This window comes from Nycticebus coucang, chromosome 2 (genome assembly GCF_027406575.1).
Source record: "Nycticebus coucang isolate mNycCou1 chromosome 2, mNycCou1.pri, whole genome shotgun sequence".
NCBI classification, from domain to species: Eukaryota; Metazoa; Chordata; class Mammalia; order Primates; family Lorisidae; genus Nycticebus; species Nycticebus coucang.
The window spans coordinates 33,497,662-33,511,029 of record NC_069781.1 but is presented as its reverse complement, the minus strand read 5'-3'; the positions used below and the strand labels follow the sequence as shown (position 1 = coordinate 33,511,029).

General features: G+C 36.1%; 2 pseudogenes; both read right to left on the bottom strand.

The window, feature by feature from the left end:
* Nucleotides 1-4,675: 4,675 nt before the first annotated feature.
* Nucleotides 4,676-5,190, bottom strand: LOC128579793 (fatty acid-binding protein 5-like; annotated as a pseudogene).
* Nucleotides 5,191-8,394: 3,204 nt separating this feature from the next.
* Nucleotides 8,395-10,266, bottom strand: LOC128596263 (antizyme inhibitor 1-like; annotated as a pseudogene).
* Nucleotides 10,267-13,368: the final 3,102 nt, after the last annotated feature.

The window sequence follows — 13,368 nt, the reverse complement described above, 5'->3', positions numbered from 1 at the left end:
CATAGGGCATTCCTTTCCCTACTCCTTTCCAAATTGCTTTCACCAGATTGGCTATCATCTGAGACTGACTGTTGTCAACCATGCATTCGCTCTTTCCCCTCCTCTCAAGACTGGTTCAGAATGGGATGAACCAGTGGCAGCTAAAGGAAAAGAGAAAATAAGTGATTTGTAATATTCTAAAGTCTGGGCAAATAGACCAGCAAACTCAGGCAAGTTTATTTACATATTTCAAGGTCCCAGGGACTATACTCCAGTTCTGAGCCAAAGCTCCCGTCTCCAGGGAGGAAGACAGGATGAGGTGCATAACAAAAAGGTCAAAAGGTGGAGGATACAGTCTCAAGGTGGGAAGTGATGCTGAAATCTGACGCCATGAGTCAGAGCAACAGCTTTTGTAGTTGGTCACTTGGACATTGAAAATCAGGCCAAGAGGCATTAGTAGTATTAATTCAGGGAACAGGATAAACACCCCTTAGCTCATTCTGAAATATTTTACTCTAAATTACTTAAAAGTAAGGAGGAATCAGGCATCATGATTCCTCAATATCAGACCAATACTTCCTGTGTTATAGGGAGGACAATCTAAACTGATGGGGCATTTGGATTTCTCCCCAGAAGGACATAGAATCAATCTCTCTTCCATATTCCATTCCTATTATTTATAATTAAACACTATGCACAAGAATGGTCACTGACTGTTGAAAGCAAATATCCTTTCTGACTGGTGGGTGCCTGGCCCTGCCAGTATCAAATATTTGAATATTGCCTTTACCTATACCAAGTGGTCTTTTCTATCAAAGCTCTTCTGATACTCTGTCATAATCCTACTCATTTGCTTGATCTTCTCCAGAGTGGGAACTTCTTCAGGACAATGATCATACCTCAAATGATAACAGCTGCAATCCCTGGAGTAATTAATGGATGCCAAAACCATACTAGACATTTTATATACATGAGTACTCACTTCTGAATTAAATCTATGAGGCCTTATTATTTTTGTCTTCATTATATAGATAATAAACTAAGATTAATAATGTTTAAGTAACTTACCCAAATCAATAAAATATTTCTTTATTTTTTCTGGCTGCCCACATTTTTGCAAACCATATGTAAAACACTAATATTTACATCACATTTTTTTAATGTTTTCTTTTTTTTTTTTTTTTGACAGAATCTTGCTCTGTCACCTGGGCTAGGGTGTGGTGGTGTCATCTGTCATCATAGCTCACTGCAACCTCAAACTCCTAGGACCAAGTGATCCTCCTACTTTAGCTTCCCTAGTAGCTATACCACCTAGTCAGTGGTTCTCAAGCTTCCTAATGCTACAATGTATTTTAATTGTTACAAAGGGGTCGCGACCCAGAAGTTGAGAACCACTGCTCTAGGTGCACACCAGCGTACCCGGCCTATAATTTAATTTCTCCTTCCAAAAATTCCCCTCAGACTCACAGAGGCTCTATGTAAAAACAGACTTAGATAACTCAGCATTCCTTATAAGAACCCAGTTCCCTAGCTGGATCAATTTCATTTAAACTCAGAGACTAGATGAGCTACTGAGACCTCTGCCCATCTTGCTATCTGGGCTCTGGCCAGCTCACATGGTTCATTTATACAAATAGAAAATGGCATCCCCTATTTCTGGCTGCCCACATTTTTGCAAACCATATGTAAAACACTAATATTTACATCACATTTTTTTAATGTTGATACTTTTTAAGGAGACCTCAACCAATAGTTACCTTCATTACATTTTAGCTAGAGAGGGGGAAAAGGTATATGGTTACTTATACACTTGGCTGAGATATTTTGCTCATTAATAATCTAAGTTACCAAAGGCAAAACAGAAAACAAAATACAGGTATGCAGTCAAATACGGAGAAAGAAGCAGGACTAAGATAGTTTCAAATAAAGTTAAAATTGGACTTTGAAATTACTAACAAAACCTAACAGCTAAATGAGGTCTCTCACTGAGAGTGAGACGGGAGGAAGTTTTGTGCAGTGCAACAAGACTTTTGCACCCTGATTGAACAAAGGGTCACACAACCCAGAACTCATTTCTGTGTCTGGTTTCTGTTTCAAGTACATTCTCCAGTAACTACCTCCTACAAAAAAATATTTCAGCTGCAGATCGAACCATTTACTAAAATTGGTAAGAATAAGCTACTACAAAACTTTAAACTATTGGAATTACAAGGAAAATACGTGGCATGTGATAGTTAGGGGCAGGTGGACCTCAATCCTTAGGCATCCCTCATGCTACTGGGCTTTTTAGGAGCCTGAATGCACAATTCTTAGATTGTTTCAAATTTACAGTTGGGCCAATGACATGGCAGCTAGAGCTCATAGAATATTAACTTAGCACACATGGATGCCAACTGTGTGCTCCATGGATCAACTCACCACTTTCCTTTCAACATAGCAGCAGCAGCTGTTTGGTTTACATGTTCAGTTTCTGGGGAAGGGGGTAATATTAGACTTACTATTGAACGCATAAAATCTTTACACAGACTGATGTGAACATTGCGATGAAATGAAATTACATCATTAAATCATCCCAAACAATTATTTAACTTTTTACCAGTTTACTTTCAGTCTTTATACATATTTAGACAATAATAATAATAAATATATGTAATATATAATAATATAATTGAAAACAAAATCTCTTCCCAGTCCAGAAAACTTTTCCACCAAGGTAAAAGATAAAGGAAACTATTATATAATTGCATAAGCATTAAGCCAGAATATGATGCACATCATAGGCAATTTTCTAAGAGATTGCAAAAACAGAAAGAAATATTACCTTTTAAATAGCCAAGTAAACACAACCTCTTACATACATGGTCTCAAGACAAACTATTACTAGTCTCCCCTCCCTTATATAGAGAACTTGACAGCACAATTTGTTACACAGAGTTCCTCCCAAATTCATTTCATAATTGGATGTGACTCTCTGTGTTAGCTAATTGGCTTTCTTTAAAGGAAAAATAAATTCGTAATATCTTCATGACAAGATATAGTTTTGCAACTTAGAGCAAGGCATCCCCTAAAGTTAGGCTCCTACTCTTGCACAGCAACTGGGAGACAGTGTCCTATATTCCTTGATTATCACATTTCAAAGAGATGTACCTAGGTTTTGGTGAAAGATGTCCTGGCTCATACAACTGACAAGAGGATTATTTAGCCTTTAAATAATTTGCATGTATCTCAAAGAGACAGAGGAAGAACTTAGTAAATAAATGTTCTATGCAAGGGAGGGGAAGTCTTTCTCCTTATTTTAAACAAAGAGAACTAAGGATTTATTTTGCATGTGATCTTATACATGAAACCTGGTATATAATAAGTACTTATTACTTATTATTGATTCTTATTGACATGATAAATAAGACAAGTAACTCCCAAACTGATGGCTAGAATACAAGCAAAAGAATAATAAACAATAGACAAAATACAGAATATTAATGATATGGCAAGAAAGTATACATAGGCAATCTACAGTGAGATGGTAGAAGACAATGTTTCTTTGTGGAGGTAACGATCTGGGGATGCAGCGTGAGGCTGACTTGTGCTGGAACTCTGTTCCTGTGCCACTTACCTTCAGTGACCTTGGAGGTGTTTATTAAACTTTGTTAACTTTGTTTCTTCACTTGTGGAATGGTTATTATATATTTCATTCAAACCAAGACGTCATTGATTATGGGTGGCATCATTTTTTATGTACCATAGAAAAAGAAAAATATTTTCCATTAAAATTATATGATGCCATTTACTGTGAGACCTATCACACCCTTAATGATATTAATATGTGGGAAAGTTATGTGTCTGAGAATTAATGAAATATGCTGATAACAGCCTCATAGCGAAGTTTTGGAAATAAAGTGGTAGAATATATGTGATGATCTTAGCACCATTTGTAAAGTAGCTGATGTTCAACACTTGTTATCAGTTATTGTTGATAATGATAAAAATAGTTTGACTTCCCTTATAAAAAAAATTCCAAGAGTGGTTGAAATGGTTGGAACCAGGGCCAGGAAAAATTTACTCCGTGTAAAACATCCATGTATAATAAATTTACAAATAACAGGTTAAGAAATAAGAGTAAAAATAAAAGTAAAAAATGTTCATTTTAGACAAAATTTCACAGGAAAAAGTATACTAAGAAAAATAGAGTCAAGAATGCTATCTATTTCAAGAGCAACATTGTTTTTTCATACCAGTATTGAAATAGCTACTTTGACATCTTCGACATTTTGAAAGTCCTTCAAAAGTTTATTTCTCTTCTGGGGTTGATTTTTTTTCAATACCAATTCTTAGCATATCAACTAGTTTATTCAATGTTGAAATCCACTTTAATAGAGTTAGCAAAGTTTTCTCAAAAACTGTTTAAAAAAATTCCTCCATATCTGTAATTATTTTCCTGTTTTCAACTCTATCTTTGATTGGTATATTATTTTTTGGTTAGAGTAGTTAAAAACCTTGGCAGATTTTTTGTACAATTTTTAATAATTCATTTATGAATTTATGTGTTAGTTCTGCTAAAGATTTTTGCTTGTTGGTTGGTTAATTGGCTTCCCAGTTCAATAACTCTTGATTTTTTTAAGCACAAACATATTTATTTATTAACCAAAAGAATGACTCTAATAAAACCAACACTTTGAAATACTTGCATGTGAAATACTTATGTTAGAGATAATTGAATACAGTAATGAAGAAAAAAACAGTATGGAGATTTGCTCATTGAATTGAGCTTGTTCATTCTCATAACTAATTCCTGCCTAGAGTGATGAGGGAATTTTTATTCTATTTTTTCATAGACCTGAGTACAGGTGGCATTGTTCATGACACACTCCACCACTAATTTCCTATCTTTTAATTTCCTTGTTATCATGCTTTCCTTCCCATCCCATTCTCCATGCTGAACCAAGGCACCATTTGTAAAGTTGCAGTTAGAGTTTTTCTGCCATCAGTTGTAATTTCTTCAACATTTTCTCCCAAGGCACAAGAAAACTGTGTTTTCATAGTGCTGTCAGATTTTATCATGAGGTTTTGTCATCATAAGAGATGATACAATCTAGTCTTGCCATTACCCCATCTATCACAGAGCCATTCCCACTCCTATTCCTTCCCGTATTTATCAACGCCTTTCCTGTCCAGAAGGTGCCATCTTCCTAACACCTGCTGAATGGTGGCCATGATCGAGGCTGGCAGGTGTACGGAGCGAGCAGAGAAAGGTCTAGTGTGGAGAGTGTACTGAATAACTCCTGATTTTAACATTATCGGTCCCTTTAACTGCTGCTGCTGCTGTTGTTGTTGTTGTTTGTTTTTGAGACAGAGTTTCATTTTGTCACCCTCAGTAGAGTGCCTTTCCATCATAGCTTATAGCAACCTCCAACTCTTGGGCTGGAGCAATTCTCTTGTCTCAGCCTCCTAAGTAGCTGGGACTAGAGGCGCTGGCCACATGCCCGGCTATTTGTAGAGATGAAGTCTCGCTCTAGTTGACACTGTTCTCGAACTCCTGAGCTCAGGCAATCTACCTGCCTTGGCCTCCCAGAGTGCTGGGATTACATGCGTGAGCCACCATGACCAGCCTCCTTTGACTTTCTTTGTTTATTTTGTGTGGCTTTGTGTATGTATTAATTTATTTATTTAGGCCATTTTATTCTTTAAATTGAGTATGTTTTACTTATTTGCTCTTAGAAAGATTTAGAAAGATGTTAAAGATGATGAAATTTTTTCTCAATTCATTTTCAGCCATACTTCATATATATTAATATAGATTATATTTTTAAAATAATTTTCCTATATATTCTTCAGTTTTCAACTGTTTATTTGAATATAGACTTATTTTTTGAGAAAGTATTTGTATTTTTTAGGATATGGAGTGTTTACAGACATTCATAGGATTTTTCCATTATTATTATTAAATATGTTCACCAGGCAATATGCTCATCTTAATAATTTTGGGCTCATTGTTTCTAGAGCAGTTTATTCCTGTGCATATTCTAAAGTTATCTTATTATGGAAAACTTTTGTCCTCACAGATTCTTGAATATTTTGTCAATTCCACTTATACCCCACTTTAATCTTGGTTCTAATTCTGTGAACATTGTCATTCTACTATTTTCTCAAATCACTTTTATGTATTTTTAATTGACATTTAAGGCACAAATCTTAGGGCATCAGTTTGTTGATTTTTGACAAATTTATCACACCACATTAACCATTACACAGACAAGATAAAGGCTACTTCCATCCAGAGATTTCACTCATGCTCTTATCTAGCCAAATCTCTTCTTCCCAACCATTTTCTGTTTTCTATCTCCAGAATCTAATTACTTTAATATTTTTTATTCTTTTTTTTTTGAGGAGGAATAAAAACACTTTATGTATTCAGAATCACACACACACAGTTACCTTTACAGTTCAATTTACTATATAGAAATCACTTGGGTTTTATATTTTCAGTTCAATTTTGAACTGAGATTACAATATTGTAACAAAAAATTTTTACATTAGTTCAGTACTTTTTAGCATACCAAATTGAAATACATAGGTTCGAACTTCAGATTTATGGCAAAGTCTTCAAATACAATACAGACATTTCTTAAAGTTACCATAATATTCACATGTGTTACTTGCAACTCTGAGCTGTTTCACAGAGAACAGCTCTCCTATGAATATGGCAAAATTGATATGCCATGAAGTTCAAGGCTATATAGTTAAGCCAAGGACTCATAGGTTTGGCATTTCTGGACCACCACAATGCACAACATGTAAAGAAGGTAGGAAATAATTCCTCCTTATGGTTTAAAAAAAGTTGCATGGTAGCTTAGAATTTTGCATAAAATCCCATATCATACCTTGGAAAAGTCCAAGGGCAATTAGATGACAAGGTTTGGAGTCCTAATTTTTTTTAATTAATAAAACTCCAAAAATTCAAATGGGCATTAATCAAAATCAAAAAAATATTAAGCACCTACTGGTTTAAGAGATTGAAATTAGAGATTCAAGGTGTAAAAACCAGTTATTAAGTGCATTCTGAACTTCTCCTGTGTAGCACAATTAGAATTTTCTGTCCACTGGCACCAAAATGAAGTCACATTTCCTCTTGAGAGACAAAAATTCCACATCTGAACATAGAGAATAAGTAGGAAAAAATGACCCCTGTTTTTTATCATTATTGTGATTCTGAGATCTAGGATTACTTATATACTAGCTGTGAACAAAGCAAATTCCTGGCAACAATCATCAGGTTAGTGATGCTAACTCCTTTCCCCCAACCATAATATTTTGTATGAAAAGAATTAAAATTATTAAATGAACAAATGGGAAAAAGAAACTAAGGGGAATAGTTCAAACCAAAAACAAAGTCCAAAATTTAAAATCATTGCAATTGAGAAACTGAAGAAAGTAAGTGTGCTTTATCCCATACCCCCCAACTCTGAATTTAAATATTCTGTGCAAAAGAGCATCAGGTGTCTGGATAAACATGTAGCCCTTCTTTTAAGTTTTTAGTGCTCTGCAGTTTTCTGCAATTTTATTTCCCTCCCCCCAAGCTTATTCTAAAGTATTTAATAGAATCTTCCATTTCAGCCGAAAGATTTGGGATTCAAAGATTTACTACAATACTCTATGAGACATAGAGTGCATTCATTCTATCTATACAGAAACACCTCTTAATTATTATAATTGGTTTATGATGATTAACATTTTTGGTGTTAACATTGTTAAACATCATACTTATTGCACATCAACTCTCCATAATGAATCTGAACTTCACAATGATTTACCACTTTACTTAAATTACTAATTAAATAACTGAAAAATCCACTGAGCCAAACTAAACTTAAATGGGCTATAAAGAAAAATAACCTTCAAAACAGTCCATATACACATCTATTTCAAACCTATCCTTTGCTAGCTAGCCCCCTTTCCCAAAGTTTTAGCCTGAAAAAAGAGTAAAATCTACACAAAATTTCTTGCAATCATACAAGGGTTACATTAGGTCAAATACAACAAATACTATGATGCAACTTTACATTTATTAAACTACAGTTCAAAGCACAAATTTACACATTCTAAATACACTAAACATATCTAATGAAGTCATACTGGTCTTCCACTGACATTGGATATATCTGGGTGAAAGACATTAACTTTACAGGACTTTTTAACATGAATCCTTAGTATAAAAACTGTTTACTTGTATGTAAACGGTTAAATGAGGAACCCAACTAATGGGCTTCCATCTCCACTAAGTCATCCATTTTGTTGCATATTTTATTTTAAACGCTTAAGGGATAACTGTAAAGTTTAAATCTGGATACATTATCTAAATCTCCCATTACCCCCCATGAATTCTAGATGAAAGCTGACTTTGGTCCCAAATAGCTATTACTAATAATTTTTGTTTCCAAGAGAATTAACAGGATAAAATTGTTTGAATTTTTTTCCACACTGGAATGTCGACCAGACAAGCTTAACTTGCAACTTCAGATCTAAAGAAGCATTAATGCCTGTTTGAGCTTCAGTGGAAAAGTTGTCTTCTTGGCTCAGCTGAATGCAAGAAGGCACAAAGAAGTTCTTCATCATTGTGTCTGAATTAATTCCAGCATCTTGCATCTCATACTAATCACTGAATGACATCATATAATAAATAGCTGGCCTCTGAAAATCATTAAAAGCACGGTAAGGCGCCGGCCCCATATACCGAGGGTGGCGGGTTCAAACCCGGCCCCAGCCAAAATGCAAAACAACCAGAAAATAGCCGGGCATTGTGGCGGGCGCCTGTAGTCCCAGCTACTTGGGAGGCTGAGGCAAGAGAATCGCTTAAGCCCAGGAGTTGGAGGTTACTGTGAGCTGTGTGAGGCCACGGCACTCTACCGAGGGCCATAAAGTGAGACTCTGTCTCTACAAAAAAAAAAAAAAAATCATTAAAAGCAGATGGTTCATGGAAAGAATCTGCTCCCATGTTTTCAAAGATAAGCCAATCTCCCACAGTCAGCTCAGGAAGAAGACAGCTTTCCACACTTTGATCAAGCTCATCACAGGATGGACCCCAAAGGCTGCTTGTAAACAGAGGCTCATCTTCCTTGTATTTCTTGTGAACCTCTGAAATGGTATTTAAGTCCTCAGACAGTTTACTTGCAAAAGAACCATAAACACCATCATTCATATAATACATGAAGGCTGGTTCATCACTTCCGGTTTTTTCTACTCCAGAGGAAAACTTATCATTTTCAACAATTTTCTTCACTATGATATTAACTGCAAGTGTAAATGCAGAAGACACATAGTAGTTTCCAGGTTCTGAAGTAATCTTAATGCCAGATCCTTTAGGAAAGTAGATATCCAACAGAGGGCTGATAACATGAATAAACTCTTCCAATTGCAATTCGGTTCCTGTGAAGCCTCCACCAATGTCTAACATGTTCATTGTAATGCCAAATTCTCAGCCATGTCAAACACACATTGAGCATCAGACAGCGCATGTACGTATGCTTGAGATTCTTTGCAAGCACTTGAAACATGAAATTTAACCCCAATTATTTGTACATCAAGTTCCTTAGCACATTCCAAGAGATGCCTACAGTTCTTCAGTGTAGTACCAAACTTCATGTTACCCTCTTCACCTCCAATATGTTCTTCTGTTGCAATATGTAGTAAGACCTTGGCATTTGGGTGATTACGTGCAATCTTCTTCAATTCAATTTCATTGTCACATGTCATGATATTCACTCCAATTTTTGCTGCATACTTTATCTGAGACGCTTGCAAGGACTTATGTAAATAATATTTTCTGGAGATACACCTAAGTCTTGCACTAAAGCCATTTCGTTTTTACTGGAACAAGCAAATCCAGTTCCAAGCGCTGCCAAAATCTCAAGCACAGCTGGAGTAGAGTTTCATTTCACTGGGTAGAATGGCTTTATCTGAGCCACTACATTCTGCCATTGACTGTGTTTCTTCACAATCTTTCCAAGATCTCCCACAAAAAATGCGTTTTTCCCCGTCAGAGTATGTTCATAAACATAGTTATCAATAACATTTCCAAGGTTTGTTCCTTCGTCCAACAGGCCAACAGAGTAGTTTGCATCGTCAATAAATCCTTTCATCTCAGCCGTATTCCACAAAGCCGAAAGTCATAAACCAGGAAAAAGAAGAAACAGGCCTCCAAGCCTATGTCTGGGTCCTCAGACTATGCAACAAAATGGACAAGTTGGGAGATGGAATCCCCCTATTATCAGCTAGGTTGCCAAGGAGGCTCAGCGTTGAAGTCAAAGTGCTCTCTATACCGCACTTTTCCTAGGCACTCTGGGTAGTTGTATACTTGGTCAGAAAGTTCTCCATGAGATAACGGCCCAAAGAGTCGGGTAAAGCGTCTTCTCTTTTTCGGCGGAATTTTTAAAGAGTGATGTGGTTACCTTGAGCAGCAATACCCAAGGCGGCCTGGGCCATAGGCTGCGGGAACGACGTGGGGTGGGGAAGCGCGGCACCGACACCGGCTGTGCAGCAGTGGCAGCGGCAGCCGGAGGAGAGAAATAGAACAGCGCGGGCAAAAGAAGGCAGGCACCTGCGGGGTGGGGAGAGGGTTCGGCCTCGTCACACCGCGCAGCAGCCGCGTGAGAAAGGGTGAGAAGAGGCAGAGGAGACAGTAGAAGATAAAAAGAAAACGCTGCAGCCCCTAGGAGAGACAGAGAGTGTCTTTATTCTTTATATTTTTCCAAATGCCTCTCCCCGACATTCTTGGTATTGGACCTCTAATAGTGCTTCTAATGATTCTTTCATGTTGGTAATCAGTTTATTCTTATCTTCCTTTTTTTTTTTAATTCTGCCAGCTTATTTCTATTCCTTATTTGTGTATGAATCCTTTAACTGTTCTTTTTGTTTTTCTGTGTATCTCTTCTTTTGATTTTTTTGGTCACAAATCTGTTTATTTCCAAGCAAGGAGAGTTCTTGTCTAAAAATTTCAGTTTTCTGAAGTCATTTTAGATGTATATTTTTTATTTGTTCTTTATGTTCCCTTTCTTTTTTTTTCAATATCTGTTCATAATTCTACAAAAATACCTACTGAAAAAACAAAATAGGAATGCCTTACACAGCAGACACGCTTACTTCCCAGAATGGCTTCTGTCCATTCCTGATGTTTCTTTTGACTGAGGTCACCTGTCCCTTAGTATTTTATGTCAGACATTTCTAAGTTGATTCCTTAGATTCTATGGAGAAATAACAGAATAACATACTAAAAATGACTTAAGTTAATAGGGATTTGGTTTCTTAAAGTAATAAGACGTCTGGCAGTGGACTGTTGCTGGCATTGGTAACTCAATGACGTCATCACAGACTCAGGCTCTCTTGCAGGTTATGCTTCCCTGTTATTAGGTTTTATTTTTATTAGGTTTTAGTTTTTCCTTTCTATATGTTTTGCCTCATAGTGATAAAGTATCGTCATAGTTCTAGCAAGCATACCTACCACCAAAGAGAGAAAGGTAAAGCTAGAGCTTCACTTGCATTCTGTGAAGAAAACAAGGGATTTTCTAGCATTTTCTTTGCATATTATTGGTCAGAAATAGTTCAAGCTGGATGCTCTAACTGCAAGGAAGTCTGGAAATGTAGGTTTATGGTATTTTTCTAACCTCCATTATGGATAGTAATCAAGAAAAAAAGAGAATTAACAGTTGTGATTGGGTTGGAAAACCAACAGTATTTTCCACATGCCCCTTTGTTGTGAGTGTAAAAGTAACAATCTCACAGGTGAAAAACTCATAGGCTGACTGTGTGGTGAACTAGTATATTTTTGTCTCTGTTCAATAAACTCTGGTGAGCTTTGACCGCTCTTTATAAATTTATTACCCATTTAAGCATTTGTATTTTTTATTTGTCTCATTAGTTGCTATTTCGCAATGAACATTTTATTTGTAGATTTTCCCCAGACCTCAGGTGCAGATGGTTGGGATAATCATGTCTCGACTAGAGACACAAGGTCATCAGCGGTTACAAGGCCCCAAAACTGTAATTTATTTATTCCCTTTAGCTCCTTTCCCACTTCTATCAATCCCCACATCAGAAACTATTTTAATATATTTAATACATCCTTTAATATATACATTTTGTAAAATTTTTATTACAGTTTTCTGATACATATATGTATGCATAGTTTATATGCATAATACAGTGTTAGAGGTGCCCTTCCAGTTACTTTATTACATATACATGTATGTATATATGCATACATATATATGTGTACACCTTCATTAAACATTGTTCTCCATTTTTTAATACCTACCCATGTTCTTTTGTGCACAGCAAGTCTATTACTTCTCACTGCTGGCTGGAACTCTGTGATCTGTACACACCACATTATGCACTTCCTCAGATTGCTTCCACTTTTTTCCATCTTAACAATGTTGCCATGAACATCTTGAATATGTCCTCATATGGATCTGTGTATTTATTTGTGATATGTACCTAAGAGTGCAATTGTTGGATCATAAGTTATACCTATATTGAATTTCACCCAATACTACAAGATTTCTCCACAGACTGGCTGCATCAACTGTTTTCGTTAGCAGCATTTGAGGCCTCCTATACCTTTTCTTCTGCACCAACACTTGCAATGAGCCTGCATCCCAATGTTTGCCAGTCTAGCAAGGGCAAGGAGGGAAAGGGGTGGGGCCTTGGTGTGTGCCACACTTTCTGGGGGCAAGACATGATTGCAAGAGGGACTTTACCTAACAAATGCAATCAGTGTAACCTGGCTTATTGTACCCTCGATGAATCCCCAACAATAAAAAAAAAATGACATATAAGTGTTATTTATTCTGTATTCTATCTTTTATTGATACATGATAGCCCTGATTTATTTTAGAAATTAACCTTTAGATTGTCATTTAATTTGTGACTATTATACCTGGAGAAGTCGTTCTTTAGATAGGTTTTTACTATTGAAGTTTTTGGTTCATTTCTAATTTATTTGCATTTTTTTGTTTTTATGGAGTAAAATTGATCTATCAACTTTGCTTTTTTGTCCTTGATATCACAAGCTTAGAAAAACCTTCTCATCCATTTATGTACTATATTAGATAAAAATTATATTATTATAAAAAATTACAAATAGTAAAGTTTCTATCACTTAATAATTTTTACGGAATGTAAAACACAACTTATCCATGCATGAATCCCACCATATTCTTCCCTTCACCTTCAGGGTTTGGGAGGATCAAAATAGAAGGAAAGAACAAGGAATTGGGTACGATTCAGACACGATGTAATGTCTGTTATGTGCACATTCTTTAATGCAGCGGTTCTCAACTTGTGGGTCACGACCCACAGGAACTGTATTAAAGGGCTGCAGCATTAGGAAGGTTGAGA